This window comes from Neomonachus schauinslandi, chromosome 8 (assembly GCF_002201575.2).
Source record: "Neomonachus schauinslandi chromosome 8, ASM220157v2, whole genome shotgun sequence".
NCBI classification, from domain to species: Eukaryota; Metazoa; Chordata; class Mammalia; order Carnivora; family Phocidae; genus Neomonachus; species Neomonachus schauinslandi.
The window spans coordinates 58,552,668-58,576,292 of NC_058410.1; the positions used below are offsets into that span (position 1 = coordinate 58,552,668).

The following is a 23,625-nucleotide window of genomic DNA, read 5'->3' on the forward strand; positions in this document are numbered from 1 at the left end:
GTTAGCAGTCATGTGATTATTAATAATATGTCATCATCTCCTTGGTGAAGCCTACCTATCCACAAACTCCCCAGACAGATTTCATGCCTTCCACTTGAAACACTTTTTCATTCCTATTTCTTGGTACTTCTAACAGCATCCCTGGCATAACCTTCTATTACCATGCAGAATTCCTTTGAAAACCCTTTGAGGACAGAGAAGATAACTTATTCATCTCTCACTTGTTGGACTTAATTTGGTACCTGGCATACTTTGTGTGTCTAATGAATGTTTGAAGATTAAACCACTAGTATGGGGAGGGAATACGACAATGTTGCAAGTATTAATACAAAATAAATGGAAGGAGGGGCATCTGAGTGGCTCAGTTGGTTAAGCATCGGACTCTTGATTTTGGCTCAGGTCATGATCTCAGGTCCTGAGATCAAGCTCCGCATTGGGCTCCTTGCTGAGTATGGAGGTTGCTTAAGATTCTCTCTCCCTCTCCCTTTGCCCCTCCCCCACTTGTGTGAGCTCTCTCTCTCAAAAAAAAAGGAAGGAAATGATAATATTTTTATATCAATAAAAATAAATATTGTAGAAATTGATCAAATTACCATTATCTATTTTTCTTTTCCCAGGCAACTAAGAGAATCATGTGGGTCAGACTGTGTCCCTTCCTCTGTATTTTTCTTCACAGCAATCCAGAAAGCCTAACTTATTTGCTAAAGCCTTTTGTAAAATACAAAGTATTATGAGTTATTTTTATAATTAGAACAGTCTGTAAAATAGGGGACTTTATCTTTAAGGCTAATTGGAATTTATGCAAAAATTCCTACTCTTCAGAACTAGTTTTAAGATTCAATAATGGATATTATTTGCTGAGAAATTTAAAAACTGAAAGAATCCAGAACAGGTGTGAAAATAAAATATTGTAGAAAACTGTTTGTCATGGAAACTGTAAATATATAAATAAAGTGTTAAAGTTAGTAGCTTTCCTTTTCCAAACATCTAATTCAAACAAGCATGTGGAAATTTTAAATGCGATAATGTGGCTAAGCCAGTAGAGATCTAATATAGAACTAATGTACATGTGAGTGTTCATGCAAAAGTGGTATACACCTACAGAGACTCATACATAAGCAAGAGCTAAAGAAAACTTAAATGACCAAGTAGTTAATCCAGAGACAAAGGTGGGAAGAAAAATACAGTGTCCTAACACTATGAAACAAAGCAATAGGTCATTGGCAAAAATGTTTACACTGATTCTGTGTAGACACAACCTAACTGAGTCTATCCTATAGTCAAGTGAAATGACCCAGTTGTAGATTATCAGTCTCTGTGTGTTTAGGGTGGAGAGTACATACACATGTGCACACACACACACACACAACAGATTTTCATTTAAAACTGATACTACTCATAAAGAGCTCCTGAGAGTAAACTGTAGATCTGTAATCAAAAAAACCCCTTTATTTAAAAAAATGCTCCTAAAATTCATTAGTGAGAATAATTAGCCTATAAACTCTTGTGAATTTGCCCCATGTTGAATTCCCACCTTTTAGCTGTCTGTCACTACATAGATGTTGAAGAGTTAGACAAATTATACTAAAAATTATGCATGTTCAAAGACATTTCTAGCAGTACTATTTTTAATAATGAAACAAAATAAAAACAATCTAAATGTGTATCACCTGGGGGTTGGTTCTATATAGCATTGTAAACCACTGGAAGAGTGTGCAATTATTAAAATAGTTGCGTAGATGTACATTTATTATCATGTAAAAATATTCAAAATAAATTGCTAATGAAATAGCAGGTCAAAATCAGCATTTTTTAAGAGACAATATTGTGTAGTGGTTAAGAATAAGATCTCTGTTGTTGAATCACTATATTGTACACCCAAAACTAATATAACACTGTATGTTGACTCACTGGAATTAAAATAAAAACTTAAAAAAAAAAGGTCTCTGAAGTCAGCCTGCTTGAGCTCATAGTCCACTTCAGCCTTTATGCTGAGCAGCCTTAAAGAAATCACTTAATTTTTTATACCTCAGTTTCCTATGGGAGAAAATACCAAGTTATTTGTATTACCAAGTACCAACTTCATAGGATTGTTGTGAAGGTTAAATAAAAGAATAAGTTAAAATTCTTTTTTTTTAAGGTTTTATTTATTTATTTGACAAAGATAGAGAAAACAAGCAGGGGGAACGGCAGGCAGAGGGAGAGGCAGAAGCAGGCTTCCCACTGAGGAAGGAGCCCGACACAGGGCTCGATCCCAGGACCCTGGGATTATGACCTGAGCCGAAGGCAGCCGCTTAACCAACTGAGCCACCCAGGCGCCCCAAGAATAAGTTAAAAGTCTTAGAACAACAGTGCAATTTCAATAAAACTTAGCTATTTCATTTTAGTTATGTCTAAATACTTATTTATAGATATATAAATATAAAATAAATATACATATATAGAAATATGTCTGAAATGATAGACATCAAAGTATTAATGGAGGACAGTTATGAATAACTGAATTATAGATAATTACTATTTTCTAAACTTCTTGAAGTAAAAAGAATTTTATGGATCTGAGATACCTTTACAGGCAGAAAACAGTTTTTGATGATAGAATAATTTGGGACAGAACATTATATATGATTTTAGATTCTTAGTATACATAGAACCCAAGCAAAAGGGAGAATGTTTCCAATCTTAGGGAAATATCTAAATATAGATTCAGCAAATTTAGCTCATCACTGTAGAAATGAACCACTTCAGTTTGGGATAATCCCATTTGTTTATTTCAGCTTTTGTGGCCTTGCCACCAGGAGACTGGTCCAAAAAAATATTGCTAAAACTGCTGTAAAAGAGCTGCCCATGTTTTCTTCTAAGAGCTTTACAGTTTGAGGTCTCACATTCAAGCATTTAATCCATTTTAAATTTATCTTTGTATATGGTGTAAGGTAGTTTCCTAGTTTCATTCTTTTGCATGTAGCTGTCCAGTTTTCCCAAAATCATTTACTGAAGGGACCATCTTTTTCTTACTGTATATTTTTTTCTCCTTTGTTATACATTATTTGGCCATATGTGTGTGGGTTTACTTCTGGCTCTATTCTTATTCTATTGATCTATATGTCAGTTTTCATGCCAGTACCATACTGTTTTGATTACTATATCTTTATACTATAGTTTGAAATCAGGAAGCATGATACCTCCACCTTTGTTCTTCTTTCTTAAGATTGCTTTGGCTATTCAGAATCTTTTATGGCTCCATACAAATTTTAGGATAAGGATGTGGAGAAATGGGAACCCTCATGCACTGTTGGTGGAAATGTAAATTGGGGAGGTCACTATGGAAAACAGTATGGAGGTTCCTCAAAAACTTAAACATAAAACTACCATATGCTCCACTTCTAGTTACCGACCCAAAGAAAATGAAAACATCAATTAGAAGTGATAGATGCACCCCTATGTTCACTGCAGCATTATTTATAATAATCAAAAATTGGAAGCAAACTAAATGTCCATTGATAGATGAATAAAGAAGATGTGGCATGCCATTGTGTGCTATCTATATACACCAACAATGGAATATTGCATAGCCATAAAAAAAAAAGAATGAAATATTGCCATTTGTGACAACATGGATAGACCTAGAGGATATTATGCTAAATGAAACAAGTCAGATGGAAAAAGATAAATACCATATCATTTCACTTACATGTGGAATCTAAAAAAGAAACAGATGAATAAATAAAGAAAAACAGAAACACTCATACATACAAGAAACAAACTTCTGGTTACCAGAGGAGGGAGGGGCTTGGGGGGGGGGTAAAATAGATGAAGCAGATTAAGAAGTACAAACTTAAAGTTATAGAAAAAATAAGTCATGGGGATGTAATGTACAGCATAGGGAATATAGTCAATAATATTGGTGACAGATGACAACTAGACATCATGAGGATCACTATACATTTATAAAAAAATACTGAATCACTTTGATGTACACCTGAAACTAATAGAATATTCTGTGTCGATTATACTTCAATTAAAAAAGAAAGAAAGAAATGAATCACTTTACCTTTATGGAATAATGATCTTGAAAACTGAACAAAAAAAATGACTTAGTTTGAGAGAAGCAATTCAGATCAGGCAGAGATAATGTCACTTTAGCATCAACCCCCAGAACACCACTTTTCAATATTCACTGAGATGTGAATAACTTGGTTAAAATTTTCTCCCAAGTCTCAGATGTGTTAAGCCACTCAAAAATCAAAATTGTTGCTGTTTAAATTAGAAACCAAATATAAGTTGGTATATATTTTATTTATTTATTTAAAAATCAATGAATACATGAAAAGTAATTCTAAAATAGTATGTAAAAATGTCTTCTGCTTGCAGTCACGCCGATAACGGGAAAGGTCACTGCTAATTCTCCTGAGATTCGCTATCATGCTGCAGTGAAGAGGGTTTGCAAGAAATCAGAAGAATGGGCAGAGGTTCTCATGCAAGGTGAGCTCATCATCTGCTCCTGGATCTAGGGTCTGCAACTAATCATTCATTTTGGGAGAAGAATGATAAGTAATATTCATTTTATCCATTCTTACCCCATGGCTCTTGGCTCCTTAGCCCAAAATTTACCAAGAACAGATGGAATTGATGCTGATTGCATACTGAAGAACCTTTGCTGAGGTCCTGAGGTTATCCGGACATTACTGGTTATTCTAAGCTGGCGCTTTCCTGCAGGATCTAGAGTACTTAAACTGTTACCCAACTTGCTATAAAGGTTAACTTAATTGTTTCCAAGAAAGACAGATAACTCCCTAGCTGGGCAGACACTATGCGAGAACAATAAAAAACAAGCTGTCTTTCTACCTCTGGTAAGTTAAAGAATGACAGGTTTAGCAACATTTTCAAACACTCTGATTTGCATAAAGCCACAGATCAGCAGAGTGACTTTTAGTACTTTACAATGCAAAAATCAACTTTCATTCGCTGTTCCGTTTATCATAACAGATGTTCTGATCAGCATTCCCAGGTCACTGTGTACAGTGTACATGTTTATATAATTACAAGAGAAAAGAGGTTAAAATGTTGTGCCTCATCCAATACTGTCAAAATGAAACAATACAACAATTCACACAGGGGGACAGCAAGAGAGTAAATGTAAGCACTATAAATATACATAAGCCACAACCTAAACTGTTTCCCAGCCCAACCTCCAGAAATGGATTTCTCCCAGTAGACATATAAGAACCAATATATATCCCTAACTGCCTCGTGTGACCTAGTTGAAGGCAGCCTAGAGGCAAAGATGGAATTTCCACTACATTTGTAGGATTCCATGAATATGTATTTAGCTTTTGTCAGAGGACAACAAATATCCCATAGTTGTAATGTGAGTAAAAGTGCCATTTGTTTTCCTTCTCACATACCTGCTTGTAACACAGAAAATGTGGCATAAAGTACACTTTAGAGGAAAGAGAGAGAGGGTTATTTATGGACAAATTCACAGAATGAAGATATAAATGTACACAAATGTAAAGATACAAATCTAGACAAAGATATTCTTGCTCTAAAGTGGAAAAACTTTTCTTGGGCTGTGATATACACTACCCGCATCTAAATTCACCTGAGTTTTCTCTGGCATCTGTGGTTTAACTTATATATATTTAAGTGCTGATACAAATCTATGATGCTCAATCATACTACACCATGCTTATGTGAATTTATAGGGAAAAAAATTAAAAAGCTTCATAGTTACAGTAAGTGCCAAGCAGGGTGGTAGTTTAGAGACAGATTCTAGTCCTGGCTTGGCCATTAACTAACTCTGAACTTTAAGAAAGTCAGTTAAGTGTTCTGGGCTTCAGTTAACCTTGCGGTGAACTGAGGAGCTTGAAGGACTCAGGTGATGTCAAGGCTCATGCTGTTCTTTATCATCTCCTTCTTAACTCCAGTACCCAACATAGCACTTAGCACACCAGAGATACTCCATGAGTATTTGTGGAAATGGATGAATGAATTATTTAATGAGTCAGTGAATAAAGGCACCCATAAGATCCTAGCCAATCTAAACCATCATAACATTATGTAGTTAATTTGCATGACAAACAAAACCTTTAAAATTAAATCCTTGTTCACAGGCAAATGTGTGTTTTCTGAAATGCGTGATGGTATCTAGAAAGTAATATTACAGCATCACAACCTAAATCCCCTGTCAATCTAGTCTGAATCATGTACCTATCTGGAGGAAGCAAAGTTAATATAATGACTTAGCTGAGTCATCTAGTGAGAGCCCAGTAATACAGGCAAAGTTGAAGACCTCATCCATGATCAAATTTCCACCGATGGTGACTTAATTAACCATTGACCTTGCACTGAACAGCAGAAATCATAACTGTGGATTTCTGTCAGCCTACTGCCTTTTCTATTCATGCCACATCCACTAGAAAATTATTATCTTATCCAAGAACAGGAAGTGGGCTCCACTTTCTAGAAATAGGTTATGTATTTGAAATAATCCAATCATTATATTTCTACCCTATGAAATTATTATGCTAATCAGATACTTTCTATAAAACCATTTTCTATGACTTTTATTCAAGCTTGGAAGAAAAGGTTAGGAAGAAATAACACTGATTTAGCTTATACCAAGGTAATCACAGAAGGTATTTATAGTCACTTTGGACCTATAGGACACTTAAATATTTGCATAAAAAGCCAAAAATTGAGTTTAAATATTTTTAAAATCATACCCAACTTTTAGCAATTTAGAGCACAAGTATTTAAGATTTGATTTCTTGTTGCTATTGTTGTCATTTTTAGACACTTTCCCTCTATGGATTGAAAGGAAAATGAAGGAAAGATAAAAGGAACGGAGGAATGAAGGGAGGGAGGGAAGGAGGATGGAAGGAAGGGAAAGGGATGGGAATACAAGAACTGAAGACTGCAAAGCACTTGGTAATGACCACAGCAGGAAGGTGATACAGGGAGGATTCAGGTCTTATGTATAGAAGCATCAAACCTTTCCATTGCATTTCAGCCACACTGCATGTATTTTGTTGAGAGGTAGCAGAAAACAGGAATTCAGTAAAAAATGTAAATAGTGACAATTTATCTCTCATAGAATGGTATCCAATGAAAAGGGAAAGGTATAAATCAATGGGATTGTTTCATCCAGTAATTATATAAAATTTGAAAAATTATTAACAATTGTGAACCCCCTCATTTCACTATCTTGTTGTTGTTATTTCTACAGATTTGTAGGCCTGCTTTAAATCTCAAGGCTCAAGCCACCCACTGTTTTGAGAACTTAGTACATTTAACTGTATCTAAAAAAGGAAGCTATTCAATATGATTTTTTTAAGTGTTATGTATTACCATAAAGAAATTAAAATATCATTATCTTGTTTAGTAAAGAGCAGAAAAAAGTGTTCATCATCAAATAGGTCATTACATATTTAAATAAATTATTGGCTTTTTAAACTATCATTATGTGGATAATTTACCAGTTTTCTTATCTTCGAACGGCCCTTCAAATAGCAGTTTATCATTCTTGGGTCTGAAACTTCCTTTTGGCCATTGATTAAAATGAATAAAATGAGTGTTACAAAATCTGGAAAATCTCTATGTTTCTTAAAGGCGATATGTACTTCTGCTAAACTCTAACAGCACTTCAGGCAGTGCCATTTATCACTTAATTATACGTTGTCTTGCCTTGTTCTTTATTTCCATCACAGTTTTGTGTATACTAAACTAGGCTCCCATGAGATCTCATGGATCCAGAAGGGCAAATGGAAAGATGTCTGGATTGTTTTTTTAAACTGACTTATTGTTATGGGGCACCTGGGTGGCTCAGTCAGTTGAGCCTCTGCCTTCGGCTCAGGTCATAATCCCAGGGTCCTGGGATCGAGTCCCCCATGGGGCTCCCTGCTCAGTGGGGAGCCTGCTTCTCCCTCTCCTTCTGCCTGCCGCTCCCCCTGCTTGTGCTCTCTCTCAAAAATATAAATAAAAATCTTAAAAACTGACTTACTGTTAGTTACTAATATCATCCATTGGATATATCCATATACATGCGTCTCTTATCATATTATAATTGCACATTACATATTACATTACATTTTTACTTTAAATACTTATATATTTTATGAGCAGGGAGATTTTAAGCCAAGTTTTCAAATGGGAACAATTAACCTTTTAATGAGAAGCAAGGGATACAATCTGCTTTTTAATTTTCTTAGACTCATTTGTAACTAACCTTTTCTACTCCTAACAAAGATAAATCCGTAAAAGAATTTCAATTCTAATTTTAGTACATTGCTACTATGATACTGTATACTTTCAGAACACATATAGACAAACTTATACTTTATATAAGCATTAAAGCATTACAGAAGTAATTATTACACTTTATATTTTATATGACATAGTATCTCCTTACACCTAAAATCCAATCTGAATAGAAACTACAGGTGTAAAAATTTAAAGAAAATGTATGCACCCAGTTCTTTTTTTTCTTATTCTTAGCAATTATAAAAGTAATTATGAACAAGATTGCTGGTCAGATGTGTGAAATTCCTAGTTGTTAAAGCCCCAGCTCATAGCCTCTGCTTTAATGAAATATGTCATACAATGCATAGTTCTCTAATATCATTTAACCTATAAATTGTGCTTCTGACCCTTTCATCACTCAACAGAGAATACAAAGAATAGAATTCATTATAAATTCATGGAGCTTCTAAAACATGAAGAGATACTGGTTATAATTCATTCATGAGTTATTTTCAGTTTATGAAGGAAGGTCTTGCTAAAAGAGAATAAAAAGCAAAGCATATTAAATCATAAAATTAAATGCAGACTTTGCTGAGCATGGTTTTTAAGTTCCTCCACAAACAGTTCCAGCCCCAATATCAGTTCACCCCTAAAATTCAATAATTCTTTCTCCTCATGTGAACTTCAATATCCCGACCAAAAACCCAGCTTGCCAAAATTGAGGTTATGCTATTCTCCACCCTTAGAATGATCTACAAGACCATGTCTTATCCAGAAGCGCAAACTCCTAACCACCTCCTTCAAACCTTTAACAAAATATTCACCTGTTAGCTATCATTAAGCCAGCCAAGCCAACTACTCTATTCACCTTGGCTTGACGTGAACACATTCGAATTTATGAAATTTCTGAGAGCAGAAATTTCTGTTCAGTTGACACTGATGATGTACTTGTTGATTATTTGCCCTCTTGTGTCTATTTCACATCCATTATTTTCAGTTGACTGGTTAAGGTCTTCAAAACCAGGGATTGTGTCTTATATATGCTGACTAAAAAGAAGTTAATATATTAAAATACTTTGGAATATATTACATAAATGAATGCAACCGTAGACTGTTTTCAACAAGAAGTAGACTAAGAGCTGTGTAAGATCCTAGTATAAGAAAATAAAAGAGAATATAGGAGATACAAAGATGTCTATCTTACCCTTAAAGATAATCTTCTTTGATTAGGGCTTAAACCAATGTGGTGTGACTCACTTAACATTCAAATAAGTGATGAATCCACATTATTGTTGACCATTCACCTTGAAAGAAGTATGAAAACAATTGTTTTTTCTATGCTGATTCAAAACACTACTGATGTTGAATTTTATTCTAGAGTTATGCTAACACCAACATAGAAGAGCGCAGGAATAGTAGTATTTAGAGTTGCTTGGCTCCAATCCTGACATTGAGACACAAGACTCTCTTCAAGTCATCTAACTAAATGGGCACAAAGTCTTCATTGTCAAAATGTAGGGAGATATACTGTATTATCGGAAGTTATATTCCATCTCTAAAAAAATCTATCATTCATTGAATCTCCCCCTCTGAGAATCCATATCATTCAATTTTTTCTTTTTCTTTTCTTTTTTTTTTTTTTGAAAATCAAAGCCTGCTTTTATTGATGCGCCCACAGACAGACCGGTGATTTGGAAGGTATGGCGACACTAATACGACAGTCGTGGTTAACGCAACTCAAACACAGGGGGAAGGAGATGGCTTTACAGGGACATGATGCCTTCATAAGTTAGGGAAAGGGACTATTTGCTGGCTGCCCCTCTCATTTCATGTTCTTCACGAACTCCTCTCCCTTCTTGATGGAGGCCTTCAGCTCAGTAACAGGGTGGAGAAATAGGCACAGTCTGCTTCTGGGGACTTAACAAAGGAAGACTCCACAACTCCTTCCTTTCCGTTCATCGCATCCACAAGGGAGAAGACAAACCGGGTTCCAGCGTATGCCATGGACAGGGTGGCTGAGGCTGCTCCAGTGTTGGCCTTCACCACCTCGGTGCCGGCCTCCTGGATCCGCCCAGTCATGGCTGTTAGCTGGTCCTGGGGAAGGTACACCTGGGCAGTGCACTGCGAGATCAGGGGGATGATGGTCTTCCCAGCATGGCCACCAATGACAGGAACATTGACTCGAGTGGGATCCAAACCCTTCAGTTCCGCAATGAAAGTGTTGGCTCTGACAATGTCCAGGGTCATCACCCCGAAGATTTTATTGGGGTTGTAGACCTGTGTTTCTTGAAAACTTCCGTTGCAATTGGGATGGTGGAGTTCACCGGATTGGAAATGATGACGGCCTCGGGGCAATGCTGAGGCATTGGTGTTGAACAGGTCATCCCAGGTCATGCCTGGTTTTCTCGGGACTTCTGCTGGAATAACCACCACATCGCAGCCTTTCAGGCAATGCGGCAGCTGCTCAGGTCCGAGGTAGCCTTTCACCGTTGCTCTGGTCTCTATGTGGCTCAGATCTGCGGCCACTCCGGGCGTATGAGCAGTATCGTAGAGGGTCAGGCGGCTCACCGAGGGACTGTTCTTGAGGAGAAGAAGTGCAAAGGGCTTGCCCGTTTCCTCCCGAAGCCCCTAGCACCACTACGTTCGCATTGTTCTGGGCCGAGGTGCTGAAGCTGCGGCGGAGAGCGGCGCGGGCAGGGCGGGCGAGGGCGGAGAACATAGTTGGAGTGGGCGGGAAGCGGAACTGCAGGCAAAGGAGCTGGCAGCTGGCACGTGACACCCCATATCATTCAATTTTTTTAAATGAGAAAAAGCATGAAACAATTTCTGCTTAAGAGGTATCGTCTGGTGTCTTAATCATTGTTAGAAGAATTGCAAAAGGAATCATTATTCTGTTATCACTAAAATCCTGAAAGCTACATTTTTACAACAAAAGTGAGGCTACACAATTATATCATAGAATATCTAAAAAATCGTGAACTCACCATAAAAAATAAAAGTAGGATGATCACTTTCCATAGTTGGAGAGAAAAACAAATGATCAAAATGAGGGTATGATGGCTTCTAGTTTTAGAGTAAAGAACTACAATTTGTTTTCTTTAGCCGGGAAGAAATAATTTTACTTTAATGTTGACTACTGAATTCCTTGTGGTGAGTATATTTATCTCTGTTTAGTGAAACAATGATAGGGTACTTTTTAAAATGTTTTCTTTTCTTCCTTTTTTTTCTTTTAGGATGAGAACCCTTGAAGCAAGATAATACTAATAACTAACATTTAATGAGAACTTTCTACCATACTATACTTTTCTAGGTGCTTTACGTTTATCAATTCATTGTATTCCTGCAAAAACACGTAAGAAATGAAATCAGGACACAGAAAAGTTAAGTAAATTTCCTAGGGCCACATAGCTAATAAAAAGCAGAGGAGGGTGAGTACCAATGAGGGCTCAGTCCAGAGCTCACACACTTAAACACTGAACTTTGTTGCCCCAAGGATATGTTGAGACAAAGGAAAGACATACTGTTCTGCTTAAGAAGGAGTAAAGCAGGTTGGAGACAGGGACAAGTGAACTAGGAAGAAGAGTTATAGAGGGGGTTTACAGTGACTGGGAAGTCCAGCAACAAGCCAGGTTGATGTCATACAAACAGGAGGAAAAAAGTGAAAATGTGGAGGAGAAAAAAAGAGCATTGTCCAAATAACTTTTGAAACTAGATAGGTTTAGTATTCAATTGAATTTAAAAGTTACTACATGTGTTCTAGCCATACAACCACTCAGTAAATTCTGTCCTACTTCATGTCTTTGGGTGGATGGTATTTGGGGAAATCAAGGAGTAGAGACTTTGTTTCATATTTTGAGGGATGTGAAAACAGCTGCAAGCGCTTACTGAGATTGAAGAATTCAGAGGAAACAATTACAGCCACAGGTGATTGGGTAAAATGCCAACCTCACTGCTGCCAAAGGATCGTCAAAGGACTGGGAAGGGTCAAGTGGCCCCAGTGACATCTTGGTTTGACTTCAATGCTCTATCGAAAAGCTCTTTAACAATTCATACTAAAAAAAAGAAAATCCTTGCTATGATATGGAAAACCCTTGCTATAATGATTGCCAAGGGAACAGCATGCAGGACATGCATGGAAATCATGCAGGAACCAAACTCACTCTGAGACTGGAAGCTAACTTAGAATGCTTCCTGACGCTTCTAACAAAATAGATACCAATAACTCACAATTGTTTGAGAATTGAGGATGCTCTAAATTAAATAATTCAATAAATGAGGATGCAGGATCTACTTAGTGTCAGGGAATAGAGCACTGTAAGAAAAATCTTTGCTCATGTGGTTTACATTCCAATGGGCTTATATTCTGATTCAGGATTTACTACTGGCCGGCTTAAATGATAGTGATCCAACCATTGTCTTTTTTACATATACTGAAGTCAACATGAAAGTGCAGATAGGGATTTGTTCAAACTTACATAAAGACATTTTTTTTTAGTTATTCACTTTGGCTATACTATCTCAGGGATCACCTGCATTTTTATTAAAGAAATGTTTCCTGGGATCTAGAACAGCCTTAATTATTGTTCCTATCTCCCCATGTAGTTAAAATATTGCCTCTATTCAAGGGTTTCTCTGATTACTTTTATGGGAAGGTGGTAGAAGGTGAATCAGGTGTTATTAATTATCTCTCATCTTAACCTAGAATATTATCAAGTCCACCTCCCAAAGACACCGAATTCTAAATCACCTCACTCATTCCTAAAGAACCTGCTTTTGCTCTTCATTTTGACTGTATCTCTTGACCCTCCTCAATTCTTTCTGTCATCTCTTTAAGTGGAAAGGACAATACCAACCATACAGAGTTGAAATCACACAGAGTGACATAAATGAGATGATCTAGCAATCCAGACCCTAGTGAAAAAAAAAAAAAAAAAACTGATATTGCTTAGAACAAATTAGGCCTCTTAGGTAAAAAGGTGAGTTTCTAGAAGAAGGGTGTTGGTAGAAATGAAAATAATGAAAAAGATAACTGAATCTCTCTCTGTGACACATTTTTCATTCAGTTATTTTGCCTGGGAGTGGGAAAAAGAAAAGGACACAGACAGAAAAATAAACACCAGTTTAAAAGCTAATTCTGTGTGGGTCAGTTAACCACTGACCTGAGAATCTCCTGGTGACGTGATGACCGAAAAGCCTTGTAAGAATGTGAATGTCTGAAAATCAGTGTAAAGTTTGAAGTTGTTTGCTACATAATTCATGAAGTGATGACTCTTGGAGATCCACATACCTTTAGTAAAAGAAATGTAGTGTTCCATACAACATTTTTATATTTGTGGTTTGGAGTCGAGGTATGGGGAAATAAGGACAAGAAGTTGTAAATCATAGTTAGGCTAACCCTGGGGCAGAGGTAGAGAAAGGGGTGCAAAACACAGAGGAAAATATCAGTAGAAACAAAAAATCAAAACCAGAAATGACCAAGAGAACATAAGGCCCAGAAAAATTGGGTCTGTGACAGGCTGATCTTACGTTCAAGAAGTTAGAGATTTTGGATGACTTCTGGTATGTGTATATATGTATGAAAATATATACACACATACATATAAATATTTACATATATACATATGCATATGTATATGTCTATGTGTGTGTGTGTGTACATAATGCCTGTTCTTACATTTAGGAATGTCATAAATCCACTCTAGTTTCGTTTATCTGTAACCAAATAGATTCTGGCATCATCTGGATCAGGTGTCAGCAAACTAGTCCCTTAGGTCAAATCTGACCAGCCACCTAGTTTTGTAAATAAAGTTTTATTGGAACAAAATAAAACCCATTGGCTTATATATTGTCTAAAACTGTTTTTGTGCTACAAAGCAGAGTGAGATAATTGCAGCAGGGTTCATGGCACTCAAATTCTACAATATTTACTCCCTGGCTCTTTACAGAAAAAGTTTGCTTACCTTTGACCTGGACCATCACCCTCCCAACCTCCTGACTTCTTGCCTTCTATCTTTCCTCCATCTCCCACCTCTCTTCTCTCTCCCTTCTCCCTCTCTCCTCTCTCCCTTCTCCCTCTCTCTTTTCCTTCCTTCCTCCTAGTTTTTTTTTTTTTAAAGAACATGCATTTACTGAGTGCCTACTATTATTATTTTGTCATTATATTTAAAAACTACTTTTAGAGCAGTTTTAGGTTCACAGCAAATTTGAAAGGAAGGTACAGATATCTTCCATATCCCTCCTGTCCCCATACATGCACAGCCTCTCCCATTATTAACATCCCTTACCAGAGTGGTACTTTTTTTTATAATTGATAAGCCTTCACTGACACATCAAAATCACTCAAACTCCATCATTCACATTAGTATTCACTTTTGGTTGTACAAGAGTTTGAACAAATGTGTAATGACATAAATCCATCATTACAATATCATACAGAATACTTTCACTGCTTCTAAAAATCCTGTGTTCCACCTACTTATCCTTCCCTGCCCCCCACCCCTGGAAACCAGTATATTTTTACTGTCATAGTTTTGCCCATTCCAGAATGTCATATAATTGAAATGAAACTGTATGTAGGCTTTTCAGATTGGCTTCTGTCATTTAGTAAATAGATATTTGAGTTGCCTCCATGTCTCTTCATGGCTTGATAGGCCATTTCTTTTTAACACTGACAAATATTCCATTGTCCAGATGTACCATGGTTTATTGTACATTTATTGTACCTACTGAAGGGCATCTTGGTTGCTTCCAAGTTGTGACAATTGTGAATAAAGCTGCTATAATTATCCAAGTCCAAGTTTTTGTGTAGACATAAATTCTCAACCTCTTTGGGTAAATACCAGGGAGTGTGAACGCTGGATTATGTACTAAGAGTATGTTGAGTTCTGTAAGAAACCATCAAACTGTCTTTCAAAGTGGCTGTACCTTTTGCATTTCCATCAGCAATGAATCTGAGTTTCCACTGTTCCACATCGTCACCAGCATTTGGTGCTGTCAATGTTCTGGATTTTGGCCATTCTAATCAGTATGTTGTGATACCTCATTGTTGTTTTAATTTGCATTTCTCTGATGATATATTATGTGAAAGAACGTTTCATACTTGACAGCTGCATATTTTCTTTGGTGAGGTATCCATTAAAGTCTTTGACGCCTTTTTTAATCTAGTTGTTTTCTTATTGTTAAGTTTTAAGAGTTCTTTTTATATTTTGGAAACAGTCCTTTATCAGATGTGTCTTTTGTAAATATTTTCTCTCAGTCTGTGGCTTATCTTCTCACTCTCTTGAGCTTCCTTTCTTTTTCCCTTTTGTTTCCATGTTTTTGACTCCCCATCATGTTCTTTAAAGTAACCATTACAAACTTTTCAGGATTTTGGAAAGTCTGAATATTCAACTTGAAGTTTCTCTGTATCTATACTTCCCTCCTTCTTTCACTTCTATGTTCTTCAAGCTTAATCACCCAACTCTGCCCTGATCCAATAGCTTCCAGACTTCATTACCCTGCCCAAACTTATTCCCATATGCTTGTCTACTAATGTTCTCCCTTAAAATCAACATAAAAACATTCCTCCAATTCTTATTCCCTGTAATTCACCACCCTATCTACCTTTACCCATGTTTTTAAACTACAAATATTTCTTTAAACATTACCCATATGTCACTGCCTCTACTTTATTACCACCCACCCACACCATAAATTCCTTCAATCTGGCTTTGAATTTTACTTGGAAGTCACCAAGGACCAACTGATAATCAGTTTGCTGTTTTCTTCCTCCTTAAGATCTCTTTGGAATTGGATTTTGTCATATCTTTATTGAAACTCTTTTCTCACATGGTTTCTGACACTAAAAATTCCACTAGTACCCAAGTAAAATACATTACTAACTTTTCCTCAAACATAGGCTATATTTTACAACCTCAGGCCAATTTTTTTTTTTTTAGTTCTGCTTTCTTTGAAATAAACATGCATTTTGTGTGATACAAGCTCTATCTACTCCAAGTTGTGATACAACAACCTGTCAAATACATGATAGTGGTATATAAGATCCAGGAGCACAAATGTCTTTTTAATTCTCTGTTGTGTCTCCAGTAACAGTTACACATTAAATACTAGACAAAAAATGAATAAACATATTTAATATCTGAAAGAAAATTCAGAGATCATCTACTCAAGCCCCCTTCAACTTTCCCATCATTAAAAAAAAATTACTGGGAAAACTGGAACATTAGAGTTCATTCCAGTATTTGTTTCTACATTTTAATGCTGCTTCTATTATATACTAAATTATTATGGAAAACTTTTCCTTTTCAAGGTATCTTTTTTTCTTTTTTAAATTTTATTTATTTTTTTAAAGATTTTATTTATTCATTTGAGACACAGAGATACAGAGAGAGAGAGAGCATAAGCAGGGGGAGAGGCAGAGGGAGAGGGAGAAGCAGGCTTCCCACCGAGCCAGGAGCCCGATGTGGGGCTTGATCCCAGGACCCCAGGATCAGGACCCGAGCCGAAGGCAGACACTTAACCATCTGAGCCACCAAGGCGCCCCTTTAAATTTTATTTTATTATGTTATGTTAATCACCATACAATACATCATCAGTTTTCGACGCAGTGATCCACGATTCATTGTTTTCGTACAACACCCAGTGCTCCATGCAGTACGTGCCCTCCTTAATACCCATCACCAGGCTAACCAATCCCCCCTCCCCCCTCCCCTCTAGAACTCTCAGTTTGTTTCTCAGAGTCCATAGTCTCTCATGGTTTGTCTCCCCCTCCATTCTCCCCCTTCATTTTTCCCTTCCTACTATCTTTTTTTTTTTTTTTAACATACAATGTATTATTTGTTTCAGAGGTACAGGTCTGTGATTCAACACAAGTAATGACATACTGAATGAAGAAAATCACCTACTGTGATTATAAAAAATTGTGAACTTAATGTGTTATCCAACACCCAACATCTCATCATTTTACTCTTCTATATATTTTTTTTCCCTGTGATTTGGTTCAGGTTATGTTGGTATGTCCAAATATACATACATTTTTCACTGGGGGTATATTCATTTTAGAGAAATACTTATAACACATTCCATCGGAAAATTCTGTAACATTTTTCAATAGCATGAGACAAAGGTCCCCCAAATATGATATTACACCTACAGTAACATATGAAGCTGTCATCTATTCAAAAACTAAATCTTGCTCATTCAGAAGAAAAAAATGAAAAAGTCAACTCTAATATTACTTGGAGTCTCCTGTTGGCAGCATAATCTATAACACCTAATTTTATGAGATTGAGCTCAAATATAAGCTCCCACTCATCCCACTAAAATTTGTTGACCGCTTTTCATATTCAAGGCACTATTCTAGGTTCTATAAGGATAGAAATAAACTCCGTAGCTTGAAGAAGTTATAATAAGGGAATAATAACATTATGCAACTGGGCTTTTGCTTTCATATCTAAAAATGATGATAAAAATTCCTGTCCTGCCCAGCTCCTTGTATGCTTGGAGGACTCAGATGAGCAGTGAAAGCAATCTGTAAAATGGAAATAATTATACAACTCTTAATTATTATTTTTATGCTGACTACACGATAGTAAATTATCAGAGACCAAAATGTGTAAAGAAGTGAGGCCTGTGGTAGATACGAGGGGGAGGAATCAGCATGGAGCAGAGAGTTAGAGATATCTTTATAGAGGAGGTTGCTTCCTTCCATCATCACCCCTGCCACCTCACCTAGACTCTGGAAATTGTCTATCAGGGCCCGACATTCCTCCAGTCTCTTCTTACTCTAATCCATTGCTACCACTCCCAAAAAGTTCTTACCAAGTTTTCCTGATCGTTTTGTCAACACCTTCAAACACTCATAGAATTTGGGAAGAAATAGTTTAAATTCCTTCTTTGGAAGCATTTCAGCCTTATTTCCCACTGCTCAGTTTTCCTTACTTTCCACTCCAACTAAACTCTTGCAACAACTATTGCCTGTATCATTAATTTGGTAATTTATTTTTATTTGTTCCAGCATAGATTTAACATGGCTCATTTGGCAATTAATCATGTAATATAATTCCTTGTGGCATCTGTTCTACTGTTGCATCAAACTGTTACTTATATTTTCTTTTCATTTATACAGTTTCCTTTTTTAAACTTTTTTTTTTTGTGGGGGGGTCTTCCATTTAGACACTAACTGCTGGTAAATACTGACACCATGTTTTAATCTTCCCTCCATACCACACCCCAGGGTCATGCATATGGTTTTGCTTTGATCTACAAATTTATTGGACAATTCCGCAAAGTTCAGTTCTTCCTACTAAAGAGAGGTGATATAGTTCTTGTCTATGAAAAGCAAAAAATATGAGATATTAGCAATTCTGTCCTGTGCCTCCCAGATCCCTTTTCAAGACTGAAGGATTAATTCCCTCAGTTGTTAGGAAGGTTGTCTGCTGGCCTTCCCAGGAGTAGTCCTGCTGAAGAGTCCCTCCCCCAATATCATTCTCATCTCTTTCTCAGGGCACATCACATCTAAGACCTCATCAATGCCAGCAAACAAGGTCCCAGCGCCTCTCCCCAACCTGGGGTGTCTCTGAAGTTTACCTAAGCTTCACAGCACCCCCGAGGGGTCAGCTGAGTCCTTCTTGTGACTCCAGTGCAGCCAAATTTCTCTCTTTGCACAATCCCACTTCTCTCTTATTTTTTCTATAGAACTTACTACATGCAAATATACATTTGTCTCCTTCCCAAAGAACCCAACCTCTGACCAAAAATATGAAATAAACACAAATGAACACAAAGCTCATCTCATGTTGCCTTTTTTGTTCACCAACCAGGACCTCTTAGGTAAATTTAATGCTCAATTAAGGTAACTTATCATGTTTAGTTTACAGTCATTCCCATCCCCTTGCTTCACTGTTAATCCATTTCTTATATTTTAACAAGTATCTATTATATATCTTTCTTATCAAAATCAGTTGTTAAAATGTTTTTTAAAGTACAGAAAAAAAATATATTGGGCGCCTGGGTGTCTCAGTCATTAGATGTCTGCCTTCGGCTCAGGTCATGATCCCAGGGTCCTGGGATCGAGCCCCGCGTCGGGCTCTCTGCTGGGCGGGAAGCCTGCATCTCCCTCTCCCACTCCCCCTGCTTGTGTTCCCTCTCTCACTGTCTCTCTCTCTCTGTCAAATAAATAAATAAAATCTTTAAAAGAAAAAAGAAAAAAATAATATTAGGAGGAGAAAAAAATTCCCTATGAGTGAAATGCAAAATTCCACAGAATTTCAAGAAAGGAATATTTAATGTTTGGTTATAGTTATCAGGAAAATAACAAAACAAGAATCTTCAAATAATTTGAATATGAGATGGATCTTAAGATTGGAGTTGGCACCTAAAGGAGTAGCAGATGATCTGCATGAGAAGGGGAGGGGTAGATAAGCCTAGAAAGATTGGTGGCCCCATAGCATGAGCTATACCACAAAGGATGACTAGCATTAGAAGAGTATAAAAGGAGAGAGAGAAGTACTAAGTTGTATTACAGAAAATCTAAGTTACAGAGATGAACTCTATGTAGACTTAAGTGGAAGAATTAAAAGGCATCTTAGCTGGAAAAAAAGATCGACCATTGCTTCTGAAATCAATGCCACATCCAAAAGTCAGATATAGAACCTGATAAAGAATTCTGAAAGTACAATTTTTTAAAAAATGAAGGTCAGCAAAAATGTCATGTGAAGGCACCATTATTTTAACAGATGTCAGATCATCATCTTTGTTTCCTACAAAAGGATAATGTTTTATTTCTCTGCTTAGGAAAATTTCTGCTTTCCAATTAACTTCTGTAGTCCATTTATTAGTCAGGGTCCAGTGAAAGGACACAAACTATACTAATAATTTAAACAGGAAAATTTTTAGTATAAAGGACTATTAACTCGTAAAAAGTAGTTAATGTCTAAAAGGGGTAAAACAATTCTTTAAAAACTACAGGAATAGCAAATTCAGAGAGAAAGTTCATTCTCTAGGGCTAACAGGGAAAACCTAGGAAAGGGCCAAATTTTACATTCTCCCATCCCCTTCCCACAAAGCTAATATTCAAACTTTGTTGCGAAGGGTTTGACAGGAGCCCACTGGATGGCCAAAATCTTTTCCCAGGTATCCTGGCTCAGAGCTGGTTCACTGAAAGTCCCCCCTCTGGGTTGCCTTCAGGGTTTACTGGAGCACTGTGGCCTGGAGCTGGTACACAGGGAGCTACCTGCTGGGTGGCGTGGTCTGGGGTCAGTCCGCAACTGTTTGGGTGCTGCAGAAAGTCTCTAGGAGTTGAGTGGAGAAACTTCCTGAAGGGCCAGCACCACAGGGTTCTTACCTACCTATCCCCACAAGCTAAGAGGAGGAAGAGTCACACCAGAACTAGAAAGAGAAGCCCTTTCCTCTGCTATAACTTACACTGCCCTCCAGGGTCCTCTGTTGACAAAACCTAACATTGAGTCATCTGACAAAGGAGAAACGTCTCTAGGGTCCAGCTCCAGTATGTCAAAAGAGGGGAAAAGAAGGGTGGATTTAGACCTGAGAGAAAATAAACTGACAGCTGGTGCAGTCAGTCATAGAATTAACTTTGTTAAATGAGATAATAAGAAACAGAAGCACAAACTGAGGAAAAACGAACCAGAGCTTTTTCAAATACACTATGTTTTAAAAATGAAGAATGATGCCCAAATGCATCCTGAGTATGTTATATAGACAGAAAAGCACATTTAGTTCTACATACAATATAAACTTCAAAGCCAGGCAAAAATCAGTCCATCTTTCTGAAGTACTTAAGAATATTAAAAAGTTAGGGGCGCCTGGGTGGCTCAAATGGTTAAGCGTCTGCCTTCGGCTGGGGTCATGATCCCAGGGTCCTGGGATCGAGCCCCACATCAGGCTCCTGGCTCAGTGGGGAGCCTGCTTCTCCCTCTCCCTCTGCCTCTCTCCCTGCTCATGCTCTCTCTCTCTATCTCTGTGTCTCAAATGAATAAATAAAAAATCTTTAAAAAAAAAGAATATTAAAAAGTTATTATCCAGGTTATTATGAATATTCTCTCAAGTATGTAAACAAATTGAGTTAGTAAATAAATAACTCAGTTACCCAAAATGCCTCAGACCAAATTTTCTGTCTCCAAACTACTTTCCTCCTGAGCTCCAGACACATTCAATCTATTATTTACTAAACATTACTATTTGGATGTCCAATTGGTACTTCTAACACCAACATCTAAATCTGTTATATGCTGGTAAACTAGCACTCAAAAATAAAAAACCAAACCTGAATGTATCTTTTGCCAATTTCTGCAGTGCAAATACTCCCAACATGGGCTCTCTCAAGCTTCGGACAACTTCACCACCATTAAAACTATTACCTGTTCAGTGTCTCGGTGAATCTCAGCCTTCCTCACCACTCCAATATCCAAGCCAGAAACCTTGTTTTCATCTATTTCTCTTCCCCTTCACCACTCGTACACTTTTCTAAATCATATCAATTTTTCAGTTTTGTTTCTCCAGTCTGTCACTGCCTTTGTTCCCACTGCCACCATCTTATGTCATGCCATTTGTGTTTCATTAGCCTAACTGCTGTTCTTGTGTCAAGTCTGTCTTTCCCTCATACTGTTCACTGCAGGCAAAATCATCTTTCCTTTTTTTTTTTTTTTACTGAGATATAATTGACATAAAACACTGTATGAGTTTAAGGTGTACAACTTTTGATATGATACATTTATATATTATGATATGATTACCACAATAGCCTTAGCCAACACCTCTACCACGTTACATAATTATAATTTGTGTGTGTGTGTGTGTGTGTGTGTGTGGTGGGAACATTAAAGATCTGGTCTCTTAGCAACTTTGAAGTTTATAATAAGTATTACTGACTACAATAACTATGCTGTGCATTAGATCTCCAGAACTAATCCGTGTTCTGGTCGTGCCGTTATACCATTTAACATTTCCCGCATTCCCCTGCCCCCAGCCTCTGGTAACTACCATCCTACACTGTTTCTATGAGATCTGCTTTTTTACATTTGACATATTAGTAAGATCATACAGGATTTGTCCTTCTCTGTCTGGTTCATCTCACTTAGCATAATGCCTTCAAGGTCCATCTATGTTGTTGGACATGGCAGCGTTGATCTTCCAGTGCACGTAAGTCTCGCTGCTCCGCTTCTCTTAAAACACTTTCGCCGCTTCTGGTATGAAATAAGATGATTTTTTTGTGGCTCCTGATCTCCTTTCTAGCCTCATCTTGCATTACACCCTAATTCTTTTCCCCCTGCACACCTCAGCCTGTCACCTCTTCAGCCACCTTGATCTATTTGTAGCTCCCAATGGGAGCTTTCCCTGGCTTTCCCTGGTTTTCAGGTATTGACATCTAGAGCTTTGTGTGCTTAGATTGTATTTTTTGCTTTTAATTTATACTTTTTGTACCTTTTTTTTTTCTTATCAATGACCTGATCAATTTTTAATTCCCCCATTGTTCTTCTATCAGCTTCAAAGTTGTATCCATTTATATTCTGATTACTTTTATATTTTAAGTTGCATTCATATTTAGCCTAATGAAACAGAACGTTAATGAAATTTCTACTCTCCTCCCTAGCACAAAGACCTGAGAATGCTTGTGTACAGATCTTCCCTGACAATACTCTTGTATTTTATTTCCATCTTCATTTTATCTGCCCCAAAGTTATTTTTAGAGCTAATTATTAACATTTGCTATATGCTTACTAATTCTTTGCTCACCCTTGTTCATGATGTCTCGCATTTTTTCTACCTGGTTTCAATTTCTCCTTTGTTAAGTACATTCTTTAGTAGTTCAGAGAGTGGCTGTGCATAGAAACCTCTGCCGTATTTGTTTTTCTGAAAATGTCCTCATTTTAACCTCAATTTTCATCAACAATTTAGCAATTCTAATTTAGGATTCTAGTCTGCCAATTATTTCCTCTCAGCACTTTGAAGATACCATTGTCTTGTTTTCTAGCCTCCAATATTGCTTTTAAAATCTATTGTTCAAGTAGTTATAATTCATTTGTTTATAATATTTATACATTGACTTTTATGTGCTCAAAACTCACTGTGGTTTTCAATCTGAGGGTTAATATATTTCATTAATTCTGGAAATTTCTCAATCATTAGCTCCTTAAGTATTACTTCTTCCTCATTTTCTCAGCTCCTTCCGGAAATCCTATTTCAGATGAATAGGTGGGTAAATTCTGTCATTTCATTCTCCATATCTTTAATTTTTTTCCCATATCTTCTGTCTCTTCTTCACTTGTGCCACATTTGGGGAATTGCCCCCAGATTTTTTTTCTTGGGCATGGGAAATTTAAAGAAAATTTTAATTATCTTTAAATTTGCCCTATAACCCTAATCTTA

The 23,625-nt window shown here is 36.9% G+C and overlaps 1 protein-coding gene and 1 pseudogene across 2 annotated transcripts in view; both read right to left on the reverse strand.

Moving 5' to 3' along the window:
* GRIK2 (glutamate ionotropic receptor kainate type subunit 2) overlaps window positions 1-23,625 on the reverse strand; it is a 666,284-nt gene that overhangs the window by 449,638 nt on the left and 193,021 nt on the right. The window lies entirely within an intron of this gene.
* Window positions 10,111-11,006, reverse strand: LOC110583141 (annotated as a pseudogene).